This window comes from Mustela nigripes, chromosome 2, assembly GCF_022355385.1.
Source record: "Mustela nigripes isolate SB6536 chromosome 2, MUSNIG.SB6536, whole genome shotgun sequence".
Classification (NCBI taxonomy): domain Eukaryota; kingdom Metazoa; phylum Chordata; class Mammalia; order Carnivora; family Mustelidae; genus Mustela; species Mustela nigripes.
Window position 1 is genome coordinate 196945900 of NC_081558.1, and position 25141 is coordinate 196971040.

The 25141-nt window shown below is 35.0% G+C and overlaps 1 protein-coding gene across 2 annotated transcripts in view; it reads left to right on the plus strand.

Moving 5' to 3' along the window:
• NCAM2 (neural cell adhesion molecule 2) overlaps positions 1-25141 on the plus strand; it is a 514996-nt gene that overhangs the window by 303789 nt on the left and 186066 nt on the right. The window lies entirely within an intron of this gene.

Consider the following 25141-nt stretch of genomic DNA (forward strand, 5'->3'; position numbering starts at 1 on the left):
CTAGATTTTACTTTTAAATTGCATGAATCCCTTGTTGCTTAAATGAATCTATTTAACAATTTTGTAGGTTTTCTTAAATTTAAAGTTTATAATTGTTTCCACAAGGAGATTAATAACTAAGTTTATGGCATCATGATGACATCTCTTCTTCCAAACTAGGCTTCTCCTACTGTATTTCCTGCCTGTGTTAACATGACATTCTGTGAGGCCAGAAGATATTTTAAGGTTATTCTACTTTGTCTCTATTTTGGTAATCTAATCTGTAAATGACATGTCACCTCATTTTTTTTTTAACATCTCTTAAATATATTCTACCATGATGCCCTCCTTAAGAGTGAAGTCCTTTCATTTAAAAAAAAAAAAAAAAAAAAAAAAAGTTTTTTTTTTCTTTTTTTCCTCTTGAATTGCTACAAGTTGTTTCCTCTACTCTCAGGCTCATAATTTCTATTTTTATTTATTTATTTTTTTAAAGATTTTATTTGTTCATTTGACAAAGAGGATCACAAGTAGGCAGAGAGGCAGGCAGAGAGAGAAGGGGAAGCAGGCTCCCTGCTGAGCAGAGAGCCTGATGCGGGTCTCAATCCCAGGACCCTGAGATCATGACCTAAGCCAAAGGCAGAGCCACCCAGGCACCCCATAATTTCTACTTCTTCTCCATCCAACCTTTCAACACTTAAAATTGTCAGTGCTTCCCATTACCTTCAATACAAAGTCAAAACTGCTTTTTTTGGCATAAGAAACCTTTTATGATCACCAGCCCTTCTTCCTTAACATTCAGCCATGAGCAGCCTATGTTTCAAACATATGGAAATACTGGTAGTGACACGACACAAATGTACTTTTGGTTTTTTCTTCTGCTTTAAAATAACAAGTTAGGGGGCGCCTGTGTGGCTCAGTGGGTTAAAGCCTCTGCTTCCGGCTCAGGTCATGATCCCAAGTTCCTGGGGTCCAGCCCCACATGGGATTCTCTGCTCAGCGGGGAGCCTGCTTCCTCCTCTCTCTCTCTGCCTGCCTCTGACTAGTTGTGATATCGGTCAAATAAATAAATACATAAATAAATCTTTTAAAAATTAAAATAAAATAACAAGTTAAGAGTGCCTATGTGGCTCAGTCAGTTAAGCGTCCAACTCTTGATTTTAGCTCAGGTCATGATCTCAGGGTTGTGAGATTGAGCCCTTATCAGGCTCCATGCTTGGTGTGGAACCTGCTTAAGATTCTCTCTGTCCCTCTCCCGCTGCCCCTATACCTCTAAAAAATAAAGTAAAATAAAGTAACAAATTAATGATAGCTATAATGACAGGATTCTATAAGCAGAATGTCATTTGTTCTTTTTAGAATAGGCAAAATATAAAACTGAGGAGTTAGCCACATGTTTCCTGTAACTTAGGGGAAGGATGTAGAAATAAATTTGTGTCTTCTTCTGATTCCTATCTTCATCCTGCCATGAGCTATCTCTCCAGTTTCTTGAAGACTGGAGAACACTAGGAATCTCATATAGATCTGAAAAAGTTCTTTGGTTGAGTAATATTCCATTGTGTACATGTACCACATCTTCTTTATCCACTGATTTGTTGATGGACATCTGGGCTCTTCCCATAGTTTGGCTATTGTGGACGTTGCTGCTATAAACACTGGGGTGCAGGTGCCCCTTTGGATCACAATGTTTGTATCCTTTGGGTAAATACCTAGTAGTGTAGTCATTGGGCTATAGGATAGCTTTATTTTTTAACTTTTTGAGGAACCTCCATACTGCACCAGCTTGCATTCCCACCAACAGTGTATGAAAGTTCCCCTTTCTCCACACCTTCGCCAACATTTGCTGTTTCCTGACTTGTTAACTTTAGCCAGAAACCTTACCATTTGCCACAACATGGATGGAACTGGAGGGTATTGTGCTGAGTGAAATAAGTAAATCAGAGAAAGACAATTATCATACAGTTTCGCTCATAATTGGGATTTAAGAAGCAAAACAGAGGATCATAGGGGAAGAGAGAGAAAAATAAAATAAGATGAAATTAGACAGGGAGACAAACCATAAGAGACTCTTAATCTTAGGAAACAAACTGAAGGTTGCTGAAGGGGGGGGGGGCGGTGAGGGGATGAGGTAACTGCATGATGGGCATTAAGGAGGGCATGTGATGTAATGTGCCCTGAGTGTTATATGCAATTGAAACTGAATACTACGTCTGAAATCAATGATATACTCTGTGGTAATTACTTGGATTTTTTAAAAATAGCAAAAAATAAATAAAAACAAAAGTTCATCAGTCTTTCACTACCTGTAGCAAAAGTAGTTTGGCCACCAACTTCATGCTGAAAGAGGAAAAGAATATGAAAACTCTGTTATTATTTTCTCTCCTTCTTGAAGTTTATAATTAATTGAGATATATTAATTGAATAATATAATGGAATAGACCAGATGGTATGACATAAAAATTAGGCAGTCTAATAGAAATTACACATGCTAATGGAGGAGACCAAAGGCCCAAGGCTTCAGAGGAGAAGATTTCTTTTTTAGAAATAAAGAGTCTGGTATTTATTATGAGTACCATAGTTCAGAGGTTTTGGCCTTCAACACAGGGGGCAGATTTCAGTGCATGAAGAATAGGTTTAAAATAGAGGTGCGTATCTATATGTGTATCTCCATGTATTTCTATTGAATAAACATCTCTAAGCTATTTCTTTAAATTATATACAGTAAACAAAGATAATTTACGCTGTTGAGTTTAACTATTAACAACTCTCTACTGTGACTTATTTCCAAAGTAGTTTATGTTGGCATATAAAAGTGTATTTCGTCACAGACAAGTCATTGTCCTGAGTATTCTTTCATGAAAATAGGAATTATAATATTAGTTCTTACATGTTGAGTTTTGGAGGCAGTATATAAATTTTTACTGTTATATGTTTTATATATGTATGTGTCAGTGTCAAATTATGCACATATTTTTACACTAAAACAGTAACTCAAGTCTGATATTTAAAAGGAAGTATTGGGGCACCCGGGTGGCTCCATTGGTTAAGCATTTGCCTTAAGCTTAGATCATGATCCTAGGAGCCTGAGAAAGAGTCCCACATCAGGCTCCGTGCTCCATGGGGAGCCTGCTTCTCTCTCTGCCTGCTGTTCCCCTGCTTGTGCTCTCTCTCTTTTTCTCTTTAAATAAAATATTTTTTAAAAAAGTAAATGTTATTTAACAGACATAACATGTTCTCCCCTTATTAACTGCTTTGCTATTGTAACTTCTACCTTAATATATTTAATAAGTGTTCTAATCTGTTTCCATACTAGTTTATCAGTGAATGTTTATACATGATTATATGTGTTTTGAAGGAGGCTTTATTCGGGTATGAGTGTGTTCAGTTAACAAAGTTTGAATCTTCAAGTCCATCATGGTGTGCACTCAAACTGGGATATTCAGTTCTGCATGTCTGTTCCTATTATGTCAGGGTTCACAAGTAGATAACATGGGACTGTGTTCTTTTGTGCCACTCAGATCAATCACATAGGTGGTTTTCTGTTCTGTCTGCATCACACTGAGCCTCCCAAAGGCAGATCATTCTCCTTCCACATCCCAATTTCCTATAACAGAATCAACTACAGATCCTAATCTGCCCTTTACCCAAACACTGCTTTATCTCCACTTCTTCTAATTAGTTACATTTTCCCTTTATGGTTACCAATTCTCAAACCTTAGAATTCCTGGCACCACTTTTTTTCAAAATAACAGTGTTCACAAAAATCAACCATTGATTTATTCCGCTTCAGGAAGATGCAGTTGGACCCTGTCAAGGGAATGCATTGACTGATGCCACCAGTTCGTCTGTGCTTTGCTCTCACATTCTGCTTTTACCTCAGCCAGAAAAAAAAAAAAAAATCATTCTCCTCCAGTCTTATTGACTCTTGTGCTGTTTACTGGCGACTGGCTCCTTTTAAATTTTGAACTCTTCTTAAAAGTATCCCCCTATTAGTTCTCTCCTGTAAAACCTCTTGAGGACATTGCAATGAAAAGTTGAAGGGTCCAAAAATAATAATAAAATAAAAGCAGTAGCTTTATCCATGTGATCTTTTCTTTCTTCAGTTACAAATTTGACTTGTTCTATGACCTTTTCCTCAACTTATGTTGAAAACCCTCTCTCTTAATTGATACTGATTTTTACCCTAACTGGTTTCGATTTTATCTTGGACTTTCTTTACTTGTCTTCTTCCTCCTCAAGTACACTGGAATCCTGACAGAAGGCTCCAGGCAAGTACTTATGGACATTTCATTTCTCCCTTATAAAATCTTGGGTCTGGAAGAAGCTCTGCTCTTTCTTTTATTTTTTGCTCTTTGAAAACTTCTCCCTCACATTGCCTTTCTTCCAGTTCATACACTTTTGTTTCAATAATTAGTTGAAAGATATTTTTGGTAGGTTCCTCTGTGGTATGAATAATCCTAAATATTGGGAATTTTTTTTCTTATCTCCCTCTATGACTTTCTTACTATATTTCTCAATGCCTGTGTATAGTTTTTCACAAATACCTATCTCTCCTCCCTTGAAGAGGTTATATGTTATTGCTCATTGACCTGTGGATTATGGTGCTTCCCGTGGAAGAGTTAGAAACCCACCCAATTGATGACATGACTTCTCCTGGCCAGTGGCTTATAAGCAAATGCAGTAGACACTATGAACTCAGAATGCTAGAAGAATCACATGTTTCTTATTATGTTCTTTCCTTCTGACATGAAACTAGCATGCCGCAAGGAGAGAATTCTCTTTGACCTTGAACACCATGATGAAGACAAGTGAAGCAGAGTCCCAGCTCATCTCCAGGTGCAGACACATTACATAAATAAGAAATAAAGTACTTTTTTTTAAGCCAGAAATGTAAGGGTCATTTGTTATCACATAAAAGCAGACAAATGCAATGCCAGTGGCTTTTTCCTATTTAAAATAAGCAAATTAAATACTGTCTGACCTAGGGGTACTTCTGAAATTACTTCCCTAATATGGCACAGACATTTTATAATCCTACTTTCCCCTGATAATGATAATTTCTTGTGATTTTTCTATCACCTTATCTCAAAATACTAGAATTTCAACCTAGGACATTTGACTGCAGTTTCAAATATTAATAACATAAAATAATCAACTTTACTAAAGTCCTTTATTGTTTATGGAGAAGCTGAATACAAAACATATACTGAAGTAAATTTTTATAGATATTAACAGACTATTTTATAATTAAAAGGAGTACCTATTGTAGCTGAAGGGGAGATTTGGGATAAATCTATTAATGAAAAGGTGTTACCTTGTAGAAGAGAGAGAGAGAGAAGAGCAAATAAAGCAGCATCTGCAAAAGCAAAAAGAGGTATGATGTGAAAAAACGTCCAATAACTTAACTGTTAGTGGAATGTGATATTTTGGGGACGGAGTAATGGTAAGGTTAGACAAAGCTGGAAAGTAGGGAGCCAGGTCATGGAGAACTATGGACTCTCTTCTATGAGGCTAAGATGAGCTGACATAGAAGAACAGGGAAACTAGAGAACAAGGAAGTCGACAGAAGTATGGAGGGAGGAAGAGCAAGTGAGTTAGTTCAAGTGAGAGATAATTAGGGCCTGTGCTACAAGACAAAGAAATAAAGGAGAGGACAGATAATTGGATGATATTTGAAGCAAAACCTTTCTGTTACACATGTGTCACAGAGGCTAGAGCAATCAAAGGTCATTTGAAGAATTTTACTGTAGGTTCCACATTTCCAATAGAATAAATACAAACAAAAGTGACCAACAAAGTATGAACTGAAATATATCTGCTGAATTTGACTATTATGAGATTATAAGAGACGTTAGGGTCAATGATATCATTTGAGAAGTCTAGAAAAAGTTCATTCTGCAATGTCTTGAAGAATGTACATTGTACATTGATTTGAAGAATGAAGGTAGCAAAGGCATAGCATTTGTTACCTCAGCTAATTGGAATCAGATGTTAAATGGGAAACATCACAAGGTTGAATTAGACTAGAGGAAGTGGTTGGTGTTCTAGGACACTTATAAGGAAGATATTCCTTGCACATAAGGAGAATATATTTTATGTTGAGCCTGGAGGAAGTGAGTAAAAAATGATCTAGGATATGGTTAAATTAATTCAAGGATAGGTCTGGTTGATAATTTGAGAGAAATCTTGCCCCATGACTTCCATATTCTATTTTCAGTCATCTGGCTTCCCTCATCTGACAAACATTGATGTATTCTGGATAGTTCTCAAATATTTCTCCATAGTTTTACATGTTTACATCTTCTCTTTATTGGTTTTTCAAGTAAGCTTTGTAACATACCTTAATTTTTTTCACGGATCTTCCAGTGGCTGCTGTCCTTTTATTATTATACCTTATTATATTATTACATATTTGATAAATTGGCTTCTCTATAAATTCCTGAACTCTTTTTACTAGATTATTATATTATACACCCATCCACATGTACATATTATTGTATGATATCCAAAATCTTGGATACATTTCTTTAAAGGAGAATTTAAAATAATTTCTCTTTTTAACCCCTGCTCATTCTCCATCAGGTTCCTGGCCCTTAGATAAGTAGAATGCTCTCTAAAACTACTTAGAAAATGTCCATATAAATGACAGATCTGGAAATAACTTTTAAATTTAAAGTATAGTCAATAGAGAGTTATTTTTATAAAATGCTCTTTTAAAGTATAATGATTCATTATTTTTCAAATCTTTTGTAAATTTGTGGAGAGCGATCCACTAATTGCCAATTCAAACTTGGGATAATGGAGGCAGGAACAATTGAGAATGGATGAAAAACACCTAGCAGTATAATTTTAAAGCAATTGTGTCTTTAGTCTTCCTTTGAACATTAAAATCAACAGTAAATGACAATGGCCAGAGATATTTGTGCAAGTACTTGTCAGACTAGAGAGTGTACTTTGTTAATGCAGTGGCCCTCAGGCAGTGATTTTTGTATTCCTACCCATTTTCTAGCCATTTCTTAAAATTAAGAAAACTGGAAAAAGTACTTTCCTGTTTTAAAAATGAAATGTCAGAATTTTCCTCTTTAAATTTTATGCAGTGTTATATAACATAAAGGATATATAGAAATATAAAAGACTGTGAATTAGCCTCTTGTGTATCAATAATACGATTGAAATAACCATTCAGAGCAATAGTTTAAGTCTGTTTAATTACTGTAAATTATGATGAAATTCTTAATTTATAGCAATAATATATAATATATAATTCACCAAAGAGACAGTAGATAAACACTTCTCAAAACCAGAATATTTTCTGATATTATTAAATATTTTTACCCCTAATGATCCCATTAAGTATCAAAGATTAGAAGTCTGAGACTATAAGGGAGAATTAATTTTCTTTTTATTTTTATCCAACGGTATTTTAGAAATTTCCATAATAAAGAAGATGTGATGGATTATGCTAGGAGAGAGTCCTGTTCCCCTGTCTCATTTCTTGAGTTGGGCCAAGAAAGAATGCAGAGACAAACTCTTAAGCAAGCAAGCATCAAAGTGAAAGTACTCTTAAGGGTGGGGAGCAGGCAGGTTGTCAAGGTTGTCTTTTCTTTTTATGTTTACAAAGTTCTGAGTCATTGCTAAGGTGGTCTCTGACTGAGGTTGCTTTCAATCATCTAACAAACTCCTCCTACCTGTCAGGAGGGGGAGTTTTTGGCTCCCTAGGGTCTTTGTCAGAATTCTTATGCAACCTTCCCAGGCAGGGAGGGGAGTGAAAACCACAATGTAAATGTATTATAATGAAGTTATAGGTTACTATAGGACAGGAGTTATAGGGAAGAATGTATGCTAATCAACTGGGGTCTTTTCCTGCTGTTTGGAACTTGTTTCCTGTTGGGTCCATGGTCAAAGGAATGAGACTGATACAAAGCGAAGGTCAAGCAAAGCTTTATTTCAAGCCAAGCATTGAGAATTAAACTGACCATCTCTTGCAAAGAGGAGACCTCTCTCTGCCTTACAGACTAGCTTTTAAGGGCAAAGGCCATGTGGTTGGGCCTGGCCACCTCACAGGTGGCCAATGAAATTGTAACACACAGAGAAAGCTGCACAGTCCTGCTAGGTCACACATAAGTGAGCAGTTGAATTATAATTTACCCTATAGTAGATATTTGAACTAGCCTATCACCTTGGTCAGAATTGGCGCCCAAAAGGCAGGGCCCACATGCCTTGGTAGCTAGGGAGACAGTATATGCCCCCACTGATTGGATACCTCCACCTGGCCTGACCCACCCTTGTATTTGGGCTTTGTTACCTGGGACTGGTTTCCTGGGCTTGCTTTTAAGTAAGTCCCCTGGGCTGGGGGGGGGGGGGGGGGGAGGGGGGTCAGTTTAAGTTTTACTGCATAAACAGCAAAATGACTGTTTAATCCAAGATGGAATTGCTCTGGCTAAATAGGCCCTTACAGTTCCCACCCATTTTTATCATTTCCAAAGCACCTATTCCCTGCTCATATCCAGCTAAAGTGCATACTCCATTAGATAGATAGATGATAGATAGATAATAGACAGATGGATCACCTACAAATATCTAAGAACATTTTTCTTTGTCTTTCCTCTCAAACAATTAGTGTGAACAGTTAATATAGTTTCTTCCTTTTCTTCAATCTAATTTTCTTTTCCTCAGAATTTTCTAAGTACACTTAAAGGACATAATATTGTATTTGCAAGGATATAGAGAAGCATACATTTATTTTACAACCTATTCCTTTCCATCTCTGATTATAAGAGAAGGCAGAATTATCTCACTGTCTGAATCAGATCCCGGCTCTGAACTCAACCATCCTCCTGATGGCAGTGTCCTGGGTAGGTGGAGATTGGTCTTTGTAATTTTTCTCTAACACTTAGTTAATAATTGCAGAAGTGAACACTCCCATTTGTGAAAGCCAGAATGAAAATTTCAAGAAATCTATACAGGATACAAGATACTGCAATGATGAAAATATTTTACATTTGATGGAATAAATCAGTAAAGTAAAAGACACCATCAACATACTATCTGGCGTTATGCAGATGAATCACATTAAGGACAATTAGTGTCTAGATTTCATTCATGACATTCATGAGTTCTGTTCTTCAAACTGGGTTGCACCAAGGGGTGACCGAGGAAACAGTGTCTCTATTTATTTCATATTTAATTCAAATTGCAAGTTACTTATGACCAGTATCTCTTGCTTTCACTTTTTTTTTTTTTTCTTCACATCCACTGGTTTTCAATAAAAGTGTAGGTGGCCAGAACATGTGTCTTTTTAACAGAGGAAACAGTTAAGAAACAGAAAGAGTTCCATTTAAGTTAAATATGAATTAAGTAAACACCCAGTTACAAGTAAAACTAGTTCCCTATACCGAACACATTTTGAAACACAGTATGGTCTGCCCCTTTATGAAGGTACACTTAGTTTTACTAGGATAAATGAGTGTGCAATCTCTGTGTCAAATGAGTCTTCTGTAACAACAACAACAACACACACACACACACACACACCTTAGCTTGATTTCTATTTCCCCTGTAAGACTTAGTTCAAGTATCAATTCTAGCAAGCTTTTCCCAATTTTAGCTGCCTTGTTATCTGACTTCTTCACCATGAGATCTCCTACCATTAGAAAATTTTATCTCTGTAAAATTTGAAAGGACTCACCAAATTCCATACAATATGCTCAGAGGAAGGTCTTATTTTAAAGGAAAGAGGAATGTGCAGCAACAGTATAAGAATGCAGGGAAACATCAAGGAGGCCTCCAGGACACAGTCCCCCTGGGGGAGTTTCTCCAGGGCTCTGTTTGCACACAAAGATGCTCTTTGCCTTGAACCACCACTATCTGAGTGAGGAATCTCTAAGAAGCTCTTAGCTCTCAGTGGGGGTCCTTAAGTAATTAAAGCAAGTTTTACCAATTGGTTAGTCCAGGTACCAACTGTTAGTGCAGAAATGTTTGGGGATCCCTAGGGGAGTTTCTGGTTCATCATAAATTCCAAAGCCTTTATCTTTGTCCAAAGTCAAAAAAACAGACATCCAAGCATCCCCAAAGGTATTTTAGAACTTTTGGTGCAGAGCTATTAACCAACTCCATCGCTACAGCCTCTCTCTCAGTGTACGTTTCACACTGATTTGAAATGATCTATTTGTGTGTGAAATTTTTTCAGACTAGACCATTAAGGCTTCAAGAACAAAGGTAATATTTTATAGCATCAAGAAATACCTTAGAGTTTTGGATATAGAAAGCAGTTAACTTTTAGAATAATGTCTTCAGTTTTTAATTATTTTATACTAAAGTAACATTATCCCAATCACTGAAGATATTTTAATTCAATAATTATCATGGCTTACCTTTTTTTCTCTTTAAAGCATAATCCAAAATAATCCAAATTATTCTAGTATTACCTTGAGGACATTATACTACCCATTATACAACCAATCTACTAATCCAATTTCAGTTACCTTGCATGTATTTTAACAGTCTTATTGAGATATATATATGTGTGTGTGTGTGTATATATATATATATATATATATATGTATATATATAGAGTTCTATATAATACATAATAAAATGCATTTAAAATGTCATATATATACATATACATATATGTGTGTGTGTGTATATATATATATATGAATGCCAAGTATATAATATGAACCAATCACCACAATCAAGATAATAAATTTAAGTGGATATACCTATTACCCGCAAAAGTTCCAAGAATTTATGTAAAAGTAATCTTGCGGGGACACTGAGTAGCTCAGTTGGTTAAGTATCTGACTCTTAATTTTGGCTCAGGTCTTCATCAAGAGATGAAGACCTGAGATCAAGCCCCTCACCAGACTCTCCGCTGGGCATGGAGCCTGCTTAAGATTCTCTCTCCCTTACTCTCTACCCCCCTGCCCAGTTCCCCCCGTCTCTTTCTTTAAAAATAAAGTAAAATAAAAGTAAAATAAAAATAAAAAATAAAAGTAGTCATCCAGTATATACTCTTCTAAGAGACTTCTTTCAATCAGCAAAATTATTTGTAGATTCACCTATGTTGTTTCTTGCAAATAATACTTAATTTCTTTGCATTGCTTAGTAGCATTCAATTTTAGGAATATTTCATGATTTGCTTATCTATTCACGCAAATGACTATTTGGGATCTTCCAAGTTTCTGGCTTACAAATAAAACTGCTATAAAACATTTGTATATATGAGACTTCGCATGGGTATATTCTTTTGTTTCTCTTGGGCTAATACCTACAAGAGGTATGACTAGATCATGTGCTATGTATATTTTTAAACTTCTTTTAAAACATCCACCAGGGGCACCTGGGTGGCTCAGTGGGTTAAAGCCTCTGCCTTCAGCTCTGGTCACGATCCCAGAGTCCCACATCCGACTCTTTGCTCGGCAGGGAGCCTGCTTCCTCCTCTCTCTCTGCTTGCCTCTCCGCCTACTTGTGATCTCTCTCTCTGTCTGTCAAATAAATAAATAAAATCTTAAAAAAAAAAATAAAAAACATCCACCAAATCATTTTCCAAAGTGGTTGGGCTATTTTATATTCCCCAAAGCAGTATATTGGCCTTTCAGTTGCTCCACATTCTTAGCAAAATTTCCTATGATCAGACCTTTTAGGATTAGACATTTATTGTTTAGTAGTTTGACATTTGAAGATTTAGTTTGCATTCCTCTAAGGACTAAGGAAAGTCAAGCATCTTTTCATATGCTTGTTTACCTTGTATCAGTTTTCTTTTAAAATCTTTAATCAGCTTGCTTTACTGGATTATTTTCTTCTTATGGAGATTTCAATTGCACTGACCCTAATCTTTCAGGGGAAATATTCACTATTTCAGTGTCAAGTATATGGTTAGCTGTTGGCTTTTCAGAGATGCTCTTTATCAGGTTGAAAAGCGACCTTTTCCTAGATTGGTAAGAAATTTCATCAATAATGATTTCTGGGTTCTTCCAAAGAGTTCTTTTCTGAATCTGAGATAATAACATAGTTTGCATTTTTTAAATTGATTAATTTGGTGAAATACATTTTTTGATTCTAGAATGTTAACTAACTTTCTATTTCCATGTGACCATGATGTGCTATTCTTTTATATAACATGGGATTTAATTTCCAAAACCTTTGTTAAGAATTTTTGCATCTGTGTTCTTAGGAGGTATTATTCTACAGTTTTGTTCCTTTCCTTTTTTTCCCTTCCCTTTCCTTCTTTTTTTTTTATTTTTTCCCAGTTTTTTTCTCTTGTTATGCCTTTCTCTCATTTTAGTACCAGAATATGATTGGCCTCATTGAATGAATTGGAAAGAACTTTCTTCACATTGTGAAAGTTTGTGCTAGGTTTAATTTTCTTTATTAAATATTTAACAAAATTCATCATTGAACCCATCTGGCTCTCGAGTTACATAGTGGGAAGATTTTACACTGCTATTTCAGTCTTAATAGATAAAGGTTAGCCACTTCGAGTTATCTATTTTTTCTTAATTGAAATTTGGTGGTTTATACCTTTCAAAGAATTTGTCCATGTCATCTAAGTCGCTGAGTTTATTGGAATAAAACGGTTCACAGTATCCTCTATTATCCTGCTGATATCTTTAGAGTCTGTAGCCATCTTGACTTTACAGGTCCAGTATTGGCAACTTGTATTCGTTCTCTATCTTCTCCTCTTTATCTTTCTGTCTCTGTCTTTTGTTCTCTCACTTTTTCCCTTTGTCCCTTTTCCTTTGTGGCTAGTATTTTACTAATTCTATTGGTTTCTTAAACTGATTCAGTTTAGTTTTCCATTTGTTTTCCTTTTTTCTATTTTATCAATTTCCAATCTGATCTTTATTTCTTCTTGCTTATTTTGAGTTTAATTTGATCTTCTTCTCTATTTTCTTTAAGTAAAATCTGAAGACACTAATTTGAAATCTGTCTTCTCTTCTAATGTGTATATTGAATGCTTGAAAATGTCCTATTTATACTGTTTCAACTCTATTACACAACTTTTAGTATGTTTTTTATATTTGCCACTCAATTAAAAATGCTTTGCAATTTCCTTTCTGATTTCTTATTTGTCCTATGGGTTAATTTAGAATTGTGTTATTTTGTTTTCAAATATATGGGGATTTTCCAAATATTGTTCCATCATAGTTTCTAGTTTGGTTCTAATGTAGTTAAAGAAACCACTTTCTATGATTTAGATCTTTTCAAATGTATTTCCTGTGCAGTAGGAAAGAATGTGTGATCTGCTGGTTTGATTAGAGTTTTAATAATAAGGAGTCAAGTTAGGGTCAATTGATAGTGTTGAACAAGTCTTCTTTATCCTTCTTCTTGTCTGCTTGCTCTATTAATTATTGGGAAAGGGCTGTTTAATTGCTAATATAATTATATATTTAACTATTTCTCCTTGCAGTTCTATTAGTTTCTGCTTCATGTGATTTGAATCTCTATTATTATACGCATAAAAGTTTGGAGTTATGTCCTCTTGATGAATTGACATCTTGATCATTAGGACATTAAGCAGTATATAGTCAGTTTAGTGGGTTTTTTTTTTCTTTTTTTTAATTCTCAGTCCTGACAGTCCTTGGCTTTGTATCAGAGAGTTTGCATAATTTATATTAAATGTCTTATTGATTTAGTTGCTATTTGCTTTCTATATATCTTATCTGTTCTTTGTTCATTTTTTCTATTTATGATTCCTTTAGATTTTTGGAGTATTTTGTATCAATCAATTAATTTTCTATCTTGGTTCCTTAACTATAAATCATTGTTATGTTATCTGAGTAGTTGATTTTCACAATCCTTTGTCAAGCGATGTTCTATTATTCACACATTGAATAACAGTATTCCCTTTCAGCTTCTGTATAATTGTCATCATGTGTTTTACATCTATATAAATTATAAATCCTATATTAGTTTTCCATCTGTGGTAACAAATTACCACAAATTTGCTGCTTGAACAACACAGATTTATTACTTCATAGTTTCTGTAGATCAGAAATCCAAGCAGGCTCAGGGTATCACAGGTCCACAATCAAGGTATTTGTGGGATTGTGCGCCTTGCTATCTATTCTGAGGAAGAATCTCTTCTAGTAATCAGTTTATTGAAAGAATTTGTCCTCTTTTTGTTGTAGAACTGAGGTTCTATCCTTGCTAGATATCACCCAGAGGAGCCTGTCCTGGGCTTTGAGGGACATCTCTGGTACTTAAATGTGGCCTTCTTCCTGTAGTGCCGACAATGGTATAGTCAATCCTTCTCATACGTGGGGTATTCTGGCTTTCCCTTCTGCTGCATCTCCTTCTCTCTTCTGTTTTGTATTTAAACTAGAGAGAGTTCTCTGTTTTTAAGGGTCCATGCAATTGGTCTCACCTGGATTATCTAGGATACATTAGGATACTTTTCTCATTTTAATGTTTATAATCTTAATTATTATCTGCAAATTTCCTTTGCAATTTAACATATTTATAAATGGCTGAGTTGATGGCATTGATGGAATTGATGGCCACTTCTCTTTCTCTCTCTTGCTCTCTATCTCTCTCTCTATATATATTTGTTTAAATTGTCAGTGAGCTTTTAAGGAGACTTTAATAAGAAAATCAAAACTTTCATATGTGAACACATTGTTACCATTTCTAGATTTCTTCATTATTTTGTGTATATCCATATTTCCTCTGGTATCACTTCCCAAATGCCTGAATGAGTTCCTTTAGCATTTCTCACAGGGCAGGTCTGCTAGTGATGATTCACTTCATTTACTGTATACCTGAGAAAATTCTTCATTTTGCCTTCATATTTGAAATAAAATTGTTGAATACAGAATTCTAAATTGAAAGTTTTTTCGTGAGGGTTTTTTGTTTGTTTATTTTTCCTTGTGGTACCTTAAAAATGCTCAGCCATTATCTTTGGCCAGAATTACTTCAAATGAAAAGTCTACTCTTATCTTTATTTTGTGCTACCATACCTTATGTGTCCCACCCACCCAGTTCTCCTAGATTCTTGAAGATTTTTTCTCTTTTTCACTTGTTTAAGGCAATTTGGATATGATATATCTTGGTGTGGTTTTCTTTATTATTCTTGTACTTAGATTTTTTTTTTTTACACACTTGGATTATAATCCTTATCAAATTTGGAAATCTTTCAGCCAATAGGTCTTCACATACCACTTTCTGCCCCACACTCCTTTGGAACTCCAAGTTCACATAGACTAGGCCACTTGAACTTATCCCATATCTCTTAGGTGTACATTTCCTTTTAGTCTTTTTTTCTCCCCTCAATGTATTACTTTTTGGATAGTTTTGTTACTTCTTTCAAGTTATCTTTTCTTCTGCAATGTTTACTACTAATCCAGTATTGTGTATTGTGCTTTTAGATACTGTAGTTTGAAGATGTATAAATTTGATTTTTAAAATATCTTCTATGTCTGTAACATGATCAGTCTTTGCTCTAGATTCTTGAACATATGGAATGCAGTTATAGTAACTGTAATATTCTTGTCTGCCAATTCTATCGTCTGTGCCATTTCTGGGTCACTTATGGTTGAATGTATTTTTTTTTCCTCATCATGTCTCATATTTCCTGCTTCTTTTCATGGTGAATACTTTTAAATTAGATGCCAGAATTTGTGGATTTTACTCCTTTACTGTGCTGAATATTTTTGTATTTATTTTAGGTCTTTTTCAAGAATCCAGATGAATTACTTGGATACAGTTTCATCCTTTCAGTTCACACTTTTAAGTTTCGTTAAAAGTATGCGGGGTGGGGGGGAGGGACAAAATAGTCCAGAGCTAATGTTGCCTCACTCTTGAGGTAAAATGTTTCTAAATTCCTTATTTGACACATTTTACAAGGTTTTTCGTTTTGCTTTTAGTTTTTTGTTAATTCTGGCTCATGGGAATAAAAACTATTTGTTTCCCTGTTTGAGCTTTGCAAATGGTTTCTCCTGAATCTTTTAGGAAGTTCTTTCCCTGGCCTCAGTTGTTTCCTTTCATGGGAGTACAAGCAGCAGTACTCATCTGGAAGACCCCAGGAAACTCACTGCAGGTCACAGAAGTCTTCACTGTGTACCTATCTCCTGTCTGGAACTCGGTCCTATGTGCTTTGCTTCCCCTGACTGCCTTTTCTGCCTCAATTCAGGGAGACTTCTAGACTCCAGCTGGACCCCTCCTCACTCTACTGCAGCCTAGAAACTCTCTAGACAATTGACTGGGGTAGTAGTAGGACACACTCATTTCCTTTTATTTTTCAGAGATCACTGTTGACTGCTTTGTTGACTGATTCAGAATGTCTTGAAAACTGTTGTTTTGTACAGTATGTTTGATTTCTTGGTTCTTTCTTTTACTCAGTAGGATAAATCGGGTGCCTCTTTCTACATCTTGGCTGGAAGCTGACATTCTGCTGTACAATATTTCAACATAGTAAATGAAATTCTGCAGAGACTGATAAGGATTGGAATAATGTTAGCAATATGTTTTATTTAAGGTGATGTTGCTTACTCATACCCTAAATCCTGACCTCCAAATACCACAGTCTCCTGTTCTGTACTGAATTCAAAATCATTTTGTATCTACCTATCTGTGTCTAAATTTCACTTTTGCCTATATTGCCCACACATTTTGTTTTGAAGTTAATTGGGATTTCTTAATTAATTAATTTAATTATACTCCAGTGTGGACACTGGACTGTTGATAGCAGGGTATCACAAAGATGCTCTGAAAGAGCCAAAGCCATGGACTGAAACATGGCCAATATTCTAGGCCAGCAGGTCCATGTCTCATAAACATGGAAGACTATAGAAGCTGTGAAATCTACAGTTCACTATAGATAAAAACAAGCAACAAGAAGTAAACGGATTTTCAGAATTCATTGGGCAGATCAGAGTAATGAGTTAAAGAAAGGAGTAAGTTTAAAAAATAAGGTAGAAACAAGCTCATCTTAAACATGAGTCAAGACTCCCACAGAGTGGGAAATTTCTGAGACTTTCCTGCTTCTGAACAATGAGAAACTGACTTCTCCAGGAGTCATGGACTGTTTTAGTATGTCACCTTATTGAATCTGGTGGGCAATCGTTATACATCTAATTATAAAGTAAATAATGCCATTATTTATATTATATGACAGTATTTTAATACAATTATAAATTTTTAAAACCTCACCATGTAATTTTTTTAAGTTTGCATGTTTAATTTATATTAACATAGAGTAAAATTCAGTTTTTTAAAAAATTTTCACTGATTAGTTTGATGAATTTTAATGTATGCATAGAGTCATGTAACCACCACCATCACAATCAGTAAACAGACTTATTCCACCATCCTCAAACACTTTTGTTTTTCCTTTCGAAGTTACATATTCCTATAACCTCTAAGCCTCACACAACCACTACTTCTTTCCTTCACTATAATTTTGTCTTTTCAAGAATGTCATATAAATGGAATCATCTAAAATCCAATGTTATCTAGGGTAAATGCCTAGGAGTTGGGTTGCAGGGACATGAGGTTAAGTGTGTGTTTTTAATTTCATGAGAAACTGCCGAATCATTTTCCACAATGACTGTATAATTTTGAATAATTTCTAATAATGTATAGGAAGTCATGTTGCTTCTCATTCTTACCACTGCTTGATCTTGCCAGTTTTTAAATTTTTGTTTGTTTGTTTTTTGTTTTTAAAGCTACACATCAAAATAGGTGGATAGCGAAATCTCTGTAGTTTTAGTGTGCATTTTCTGCAATGTGTTACCATGGCCAGTGATAGTGCACACCTTTTCATGTGCTTGTTTCTCATTCCTGTATCCCTATGTCCTCTTCAGCGAAATGTCTCTTTGCAGTGTCTGGACTGGATTTTTCTTTTTATTGGATTATTATTTTTTTTATTGGATTGGATTGGATTATTGGATTTTTTCTTAATTTTTTTTTTCCATTACAGTGTTAGGGCTCCTTACAGATTCTGTAAGTGCAGTTTTGCTTTCTAAACAGCCTCTTTAGTGATGTCTGTTCACTTCTTTTCACTTCTTTTTCTTATTGTTGAATTTAGATTTCCTTTATATGTTTCAGATACAGTTCTTTGCTCAGAGATGTGATTTGCAAGCACTCTCCCCCATGCTGTGGCTTATCTTTCACCCTCTTAACAGTGTAATTCAGAAAGCAAAGCCTTTTGACTTTACTTTTAAAAAAGTACTTATCTTTTGCTTTTATGGACCATTCTTTTGGTGTCATTTCTAAGAACTCTTCACTTAGCCCCAAGTCACAAAGATTTTTCTCCCAAATTTTCATGTATAAGTTTGATACTTGCACATTTTCAGTTTAGGTCTTTGATTCATTTGGGGCTCAAGTTTTGTATGAGGGATACATTCTGTCCTCAGTTTCATGTATTTGCATATGGATATCTAGTTACTTAAAAGTAATTGCTAAAACACTATTATTTCTCCATTGAAATGCCTTTGCATTTTGTAAACTAAAATTTTAAAACTTTGGCCATATAGTAGGAGTCTATTTCCATCTCTCTCTCCTGTTCCACTGATCTATGTGCCTATCCCTGCGCCATATTCCCCAGCTGCATAGCTTTATCCAGGCCTTAAAATCAGAAAGTATGATTTCTATAACTTTGTTCTTCTTTAACAAGAACCTTTTGTAAATTCTAGTTTCTTTGCCTTCCACTAAACTTTAAAATCATTCTGTCTACAAAATTATATACTCCTGGGATTTTTAAATATTTTTCTCCTAGGATTTTAACTAGAGTTGTGTAGTCTTGATAACAATTTTGTAATGTCTGACATTTTTTTCAATGTTGAGTCTACAAATATGTGAACGGGGTTTGTCTCTTCATTTATTAAGGGTTTTATTTTTTCATTTCTTTTTTTTTTTTTAAGATTTTATTTATTTATTTGACACACAGAGAGAGATCACAAATAGGCAGGAAAGCAGGCAGAGAGAGAGGGAAGCAGGCTCCCTGCTGAGCAGAAAGCCCGATGTGGGACTCGATCCCAGGACCCTGAGATTATGACCTGAGCTGAAGGCAGAGGCTTTAACCCACTGAGCCACCCAGGCACCTTTTTTTTTTTTTTCATTTCTTTAATTTGTTTGTAATTTTTAGTGTTCAGATGCCATACATGAATTTTGTTTGATTAATACCTAAGTGTTATATTTTGGATCTATTGTATATGGTTTTATATTTTTAATATAACATTAAATATAATATAAATATTTATAAATATAAATATGTATTAATATATATTTAATTGTTCATTGCAAATATGTATTCAGAAATATGATTTGTTCTGTGTTTTTCTCATATCTTGTGACTGTTAGGTGCATTTATTAGCTCTAGCAATGTTTATAGATATTTGGATGTGCAGTGAAGACATCAATGCATCTGCAAATTGGAAGAAGATCATTTTTTCCTTTCCAGTTGCTTGGTTTTTATTCTCATTTGTTGCTTAGTAATGGGTTGGCCTTCAGAATGATGTTAAATAGGACTGTTGAGTGGGGACTTCCTTACTTACTCCCAAGCTTGGAAATAAAGTATTCATTCTTTTACCTGAACATCACATGGATTTGATTTGTTTTCCGTGTGTTCTGTTTTCCATTCTTCTATTTCTTCTTCCCTGCCTTCTTTTGGATTTTGTGAACATTATTTAGCATTCTATTTTATTTATTGTGTTTTTGGCTATATCTATTCTATTTTTTTTCTCACTGCTATTGCGATTACAATGTACCTATTAATTTGGGAACCAGTATTTTACTGTCTCAGTTGAAATGTAGAAACCATAGCACCATCTAGGTCCTTACATCCCTTTTTTCTTTGTCTTAGTTGTCTTTTGCTTTATATCTACATTAATTGAAAACCCCTGTACTCAACACTAAAGTTCTATTTCAGTCATAAAACATACTTTTACTAAGATATTTTCCATTTCTCTTGCTCTTTCTTTATCCGTGAAGTTTCTTCTGATAAAATTTCTCTTTTGACTGAAGAGTTCCCTTTTCCAGTTCTTTCAGGATCAAGTCTTCTGGCAGAAGTTTTATTAATTATGAATGATAATGTTTTCATTTTACCCTCATTTCTGAAGGATATTTTTGCTGTACATAGAAATTTATTTTGACATATCTCTCTTTATGGCACTTTAAAAATATTGTTTCACCTCTTTTTGGCCTCTAGGGTTTCTGATAAGAAACCTACAGTTATTTGAATTATTATTTTCCTTTAACTGATACATTTTTTTTTGTATTTGTGTGTTTTTAGCTTTAAGCAATTTGATGATGATGTTGATATTTTTATTTTCCCAAACAATCTGAATTTTCCGAAATTCAGGCCACATATTGTGACCAGACTTCTGTAGATTGTGGATTAAAAATTAGTTACATTTTCAATACCTTTGCAGTAGTTTCAGATCTGTATACCTGTACCAGTGTCCATTTCACTGTCTGTGTGGTGGTTCAGCTCTCAGTTCAATTCTCAAAGTCTTGGTACTATTTAAGATCAGATCTACAAATTCACAGCTCAGGGCTGAGCCCAAGATTTCATGAATAACTTGATACAGTTGCTTTCCTAAGTTCTTTCTACCCTGTGATTCCTCCCATACTTCCTGTTCTGCAAGTCTCCAATTTACTACAGTCCCTTAGACTAAAAGCTGAGGCTTTGAAAAATAAAAATAAAAAATAAAAACTGGGGTTTTATCTGTTCCTCACTGTCACAGATGTATGCTTATTGAGGGCCCACTAGCTGGAGAAAGGACAAGGAGGGAAGCAGTAGGATTACTTTGCCCTCTTGGGACCACTGCTCTCCTGACTGATGAGGAAGAATATCTTCTCTCAGAGATTCAGGCACTTGTAGGCTCCCACTGCTGTGCCAGGGGATCTCTTCTCTCTGAGACTGAACTAACTAGAGGGCTTCTCTGGATCTCTGTCAGGCCATGTTCATTATTTTTAGAGTTCCTAGCTGCCTTCATTCCAACCAAGGTGTTCTGAAGAAAAAAAAATATATTTTTTTCCACAGGTTTTCTTTTTTTTTGTTTTCCACAGGTTTTCTTATACTATTTCAAATTCTGGTATTTTTCTAGTAATAATTTGCCTGCTACTATTTACATTTCAGAATCCTCAAAGAGATTATCCATGTATCCTGTCCTAGTGTTAGGGAAGAATTAAGTGACGCAGACAGGATGCTTGGGGTTACTTTGATTAAACCAAAACTGGAAATCTGCAATATTATTTTTAAGCTTGTTGACACGTATATGATAAGGATTTTTTGTTCTTTTTTTAAAGTCAAAATGAATATCTTTTCAATAATGGTATAACTGAAATGATTTACAGCAGCTCACTTGACTGATACTCAATGTGTCATCCTAGTGTGCCTCTGAATGTTTAGCTCAGACTCTAGGACAGCTCAGCCTACTTACTAACTTTTGATAGGAGTGTATTTAAGACCATATGTATCTACTTTAGTAAGTGGGACAACTTTAAAGGACTTTGTAGGGGATAAAAGAAAAGAGGCTGCAACTCTTCTTTCTTTCTGTCAGTCTATCACAGATGAAAATTATATTGGTCTAATAAAATTTGTTCTTTAAAAAAATATGTAATAGTAACTTCCCAAATTTATGAGCTATTTGATCATTTGATGATTTGTTCTGATATCTATACAGAAATCATAGTAAACCGAGCAGTTTTTAGTACCAGGGTAACCTTTTCCTCCCAATATTTTTGTTATCATCAGCATTACCTTCATTCCTGATATATAAATGAGCCAAAGAAGAACCCCCTTCTCCTGTATTAGTCCTCATGTTGTTTTCTTCTTCCTAGCATGGAAAGATGGAATCCTTCCACTATTAACTCAAAACCTCATTAGAACCAAATTCAAATTTTTGTACATCTCTTGTTCTAAATATAGCCAAAATATGCATATCTTAACCGTTTAGAATCCACCTGCTTTGCACAGCTTGCAGAAGCGCACCCACCTTCTACTACCTGTAGAGGAGACAAACTCTGGGACAGCCCAAGAGACTGCTGCCCTCTGGAGTTCTCCTGCTGTGCTACTGAGCGAAGTCAGTTAGACACAGAAGCCTCTTTCCCAAATCCACCTCTCCCAGGAGTTTCTTTGCCCCCTGATTGTGCCCCTTACTATACCTACTGTCTCTGGAAGGTGTCCTGCTAGGAAGAATTCACCTTCTTATGCAACCTGTCCAAGCACCACCCAAATAAATCCTATTGTCTAGGGCATGCCACCATGATCAGTCCTGCAGTCCTCCAGCTAATCACATTTCCCAACAGATTCACTTCTCCAGAATTTCTCAAACATGATCCTCCTGGAGCACCTGGGAGGCTCCGTCAGTGCCTTCAGCTCAGGCCATGATCTCCGGGTCCTGGGATGGTGCCCCATGCCTCCACTGCCCTTGGACTCCCTGCTCAGCAGGGGGTCTGCTTCTCTCCCTCTTTGTCTCTCTCTCTCTGCCCCTCCCTTCTGCTCCTTCTCTCTCAAATAAATAAAAAAATAAATTAAAAAAGTGGTCATTACTAACTCTCTAAGAATGTGTTAAGATTAATTTTAAACATGCACTATGGCTTTGATTTTAAATTACTTTTCTTGGCAGTTTTATAAGACTTATTTTTAAAGGCTAATTTGAATTAACAAGTTGTATTCTACCTCATTTTGTACCTCAGGTGACATCAAAAGTTTTTGCCTTAGAACTCCTCATATTTGTAAAATTATTGGGGGTTCCTCAAGGCTTTGTTTATGTGGGTTATGCCTATTTATGTATATCATAAATATTTCATATTAGGCATTGAAATGTGAAGTTTTTAAATATTTGATTAATTTATTTAAATTTTAAAATATTACTTTAGGGGCACTTGGGTGGCTCAGTCAGTTAAGTGGCTACCCTCGGCTCAGGTCATGATCCCAAAGTCCTGGGATCGAGCCCCACATTGGGTTCTCTGCTTAGCAGAGAGCCTGCTTTTCCCTCTCCCTCTGCCTGCTGCTCTGCCTACTTGTACTCTCTATCTCTGTGTCAAATAAATAAAACGTTTAAAAAGTTTCATGAAATGTTACCTTATTAATTGTTAAAAATATTAAGTATGCTAATCCAAGTAACATGTTAAAGAAAATAATGACATTTTGAAAAATATAGTAAAACTGACTACTTTTTACATTAAAAAGTACTGTTGCAATCCAGTTGACAATGTCATATTTGTTTTAGGTGTATACCTTAGCGATTTGATAATTCTGTAAAGTACTCCATGTTCACCAAGATAAGTGTAGGTCACCATCTCTCACCATAATTACATAATTATTACATAATTACAGTATTAGACTACTTTCCCTGCTCTACTTTTTATCTCTGTGACTTATTTATTTTATAACGAGAAGTTTGTACCTCTTAATTCCCTTTATCTATTTTACCCAGCTCCCTACCCATGTTCCCTCTGGCAATCACTAGTTTATTCTCTGTATTTTAAGAGGGTAAGTTTTGTTTGTTTACTTCCTTGTTTGTTTATTTAATATATTTTACATATGAGTGAAATTATATGTCCTGTGTCTTCTTAGTCTGACTTACTTCATTTAACATAATACATAATATCCATAGTTGAATGGATCTATCCATTCAACTATTGATGGACACTTCGGTAGTTTCCGTATCTTGGCTATTGTAAATAATGCTGCAATAAACAAAGGTATGCATATATATATTTTTTGAATTGGTGTTTTCATTTTCTTTGAGTAAATACTCAGTAGTGAAATTACGGGATTATATAGTATTTCTATTTTTGATTTTTTGAGTTAACTCCATACTGTTTTCCATTGTGGATGCACCAATACTTTCTGACCAACAGTAGTGGACGGTTTCCTTTTCTCTATATTTTCACCAACACTTGTTATTTTTTGTCTTTTTGACACTAGCCATTTTGACTGGTGTGAGGTGATACATTGTGATTTTGTTGTACATTATGGTTTTGATTTCCCCACTGATTAGTGATGTTCAGCATCTTTTCATGTGTCTGTTGGCCAACTGTATGTCTTCTTTAGAAAAATGTCAACCCCAGTCCTCTGTCCATTTTTGAATCAGATCGTTTGGATTTTTGGTGTTGAATTGTGTTAACTTCTTTATATATTTTGGATATTAACCTCTTATTGGATATATCATTTATAAATATATGAATATGTCTCCTCAGGCAAGAAAAAAAAAAGCAAAAATAATTACTGGGACTATGCAAAAAAAAAGCTTAAAATTTTTTTTTTTTTTTTTAAATTTGACACAGAGAGAGAGATCACAAGTAGGAAGAGAGGCAGACAGAGAGAGGGGGTGAGCAAGCTCCCTGCTGAGTAGAGCCCCACATTGGGGCTTGATCTTAGAACCCTGAGACCATGACCTGAGCTGAAAGTAGAGGGTTAACCCTCTGAGCCATCCAGGTGCCCCAATAAAAAGCTTTTTTGCACAACATAGGAAACCATCAACAAAACAGAAAAAGCAACCTTTTGTTTTATTTTTTACATTTTTGTAAGTTTCTCTAGTGTGTATTGTAACAGAAGACAGGGAGATTCTCATATCTGTTGCTGCATTCAGTTTTCTGTGATATATTTTTGAACCTGAGAAAAAAACTCTTTTAAACAAGGAGATGATTGAGCTTTTCCTTCATTACCATAGTCCAGTAATTGGGATTGTAAAAATTGTGAGAATTTTGTTGCAGGAGAAATCCATATTCACACAGATAGGTGGCTGGTAAAGAGAAGGCATCGTAAAACTCCCTGAATGGATTCTGAGGACTTCTGAGCTTCTTGAAACATACTTGGAATACTATAAAATATTGTTAATCACAGAGTGTACTCTGAAGAGCATAAAAAGGGCCATGCTTAATCATGAAAGTATCCTTCAACATGTTTAAGACGTTCAGAATTTTTTTCTTTATTTTGCCCTGAGTTATTTTCTATATGAACTTTAGTCTTTTATTTAGTTATCACCTCTTACTATGGAAACAAGGAGAAAATCAAGGTAGTGCTTTCCATGCTTCCAACTGTGATTTTTCACTTGGGTGTTCTTTAATAAGGGTTCTTATGCTTATGGACATTCAGCTATGAATTAACTAGGAAATTACCGGAATCATTTACTTCAACTTTTATTGTTTTATTTTCTTATTTTTTCATTATATATATATATATATATATATATATATATATATATAT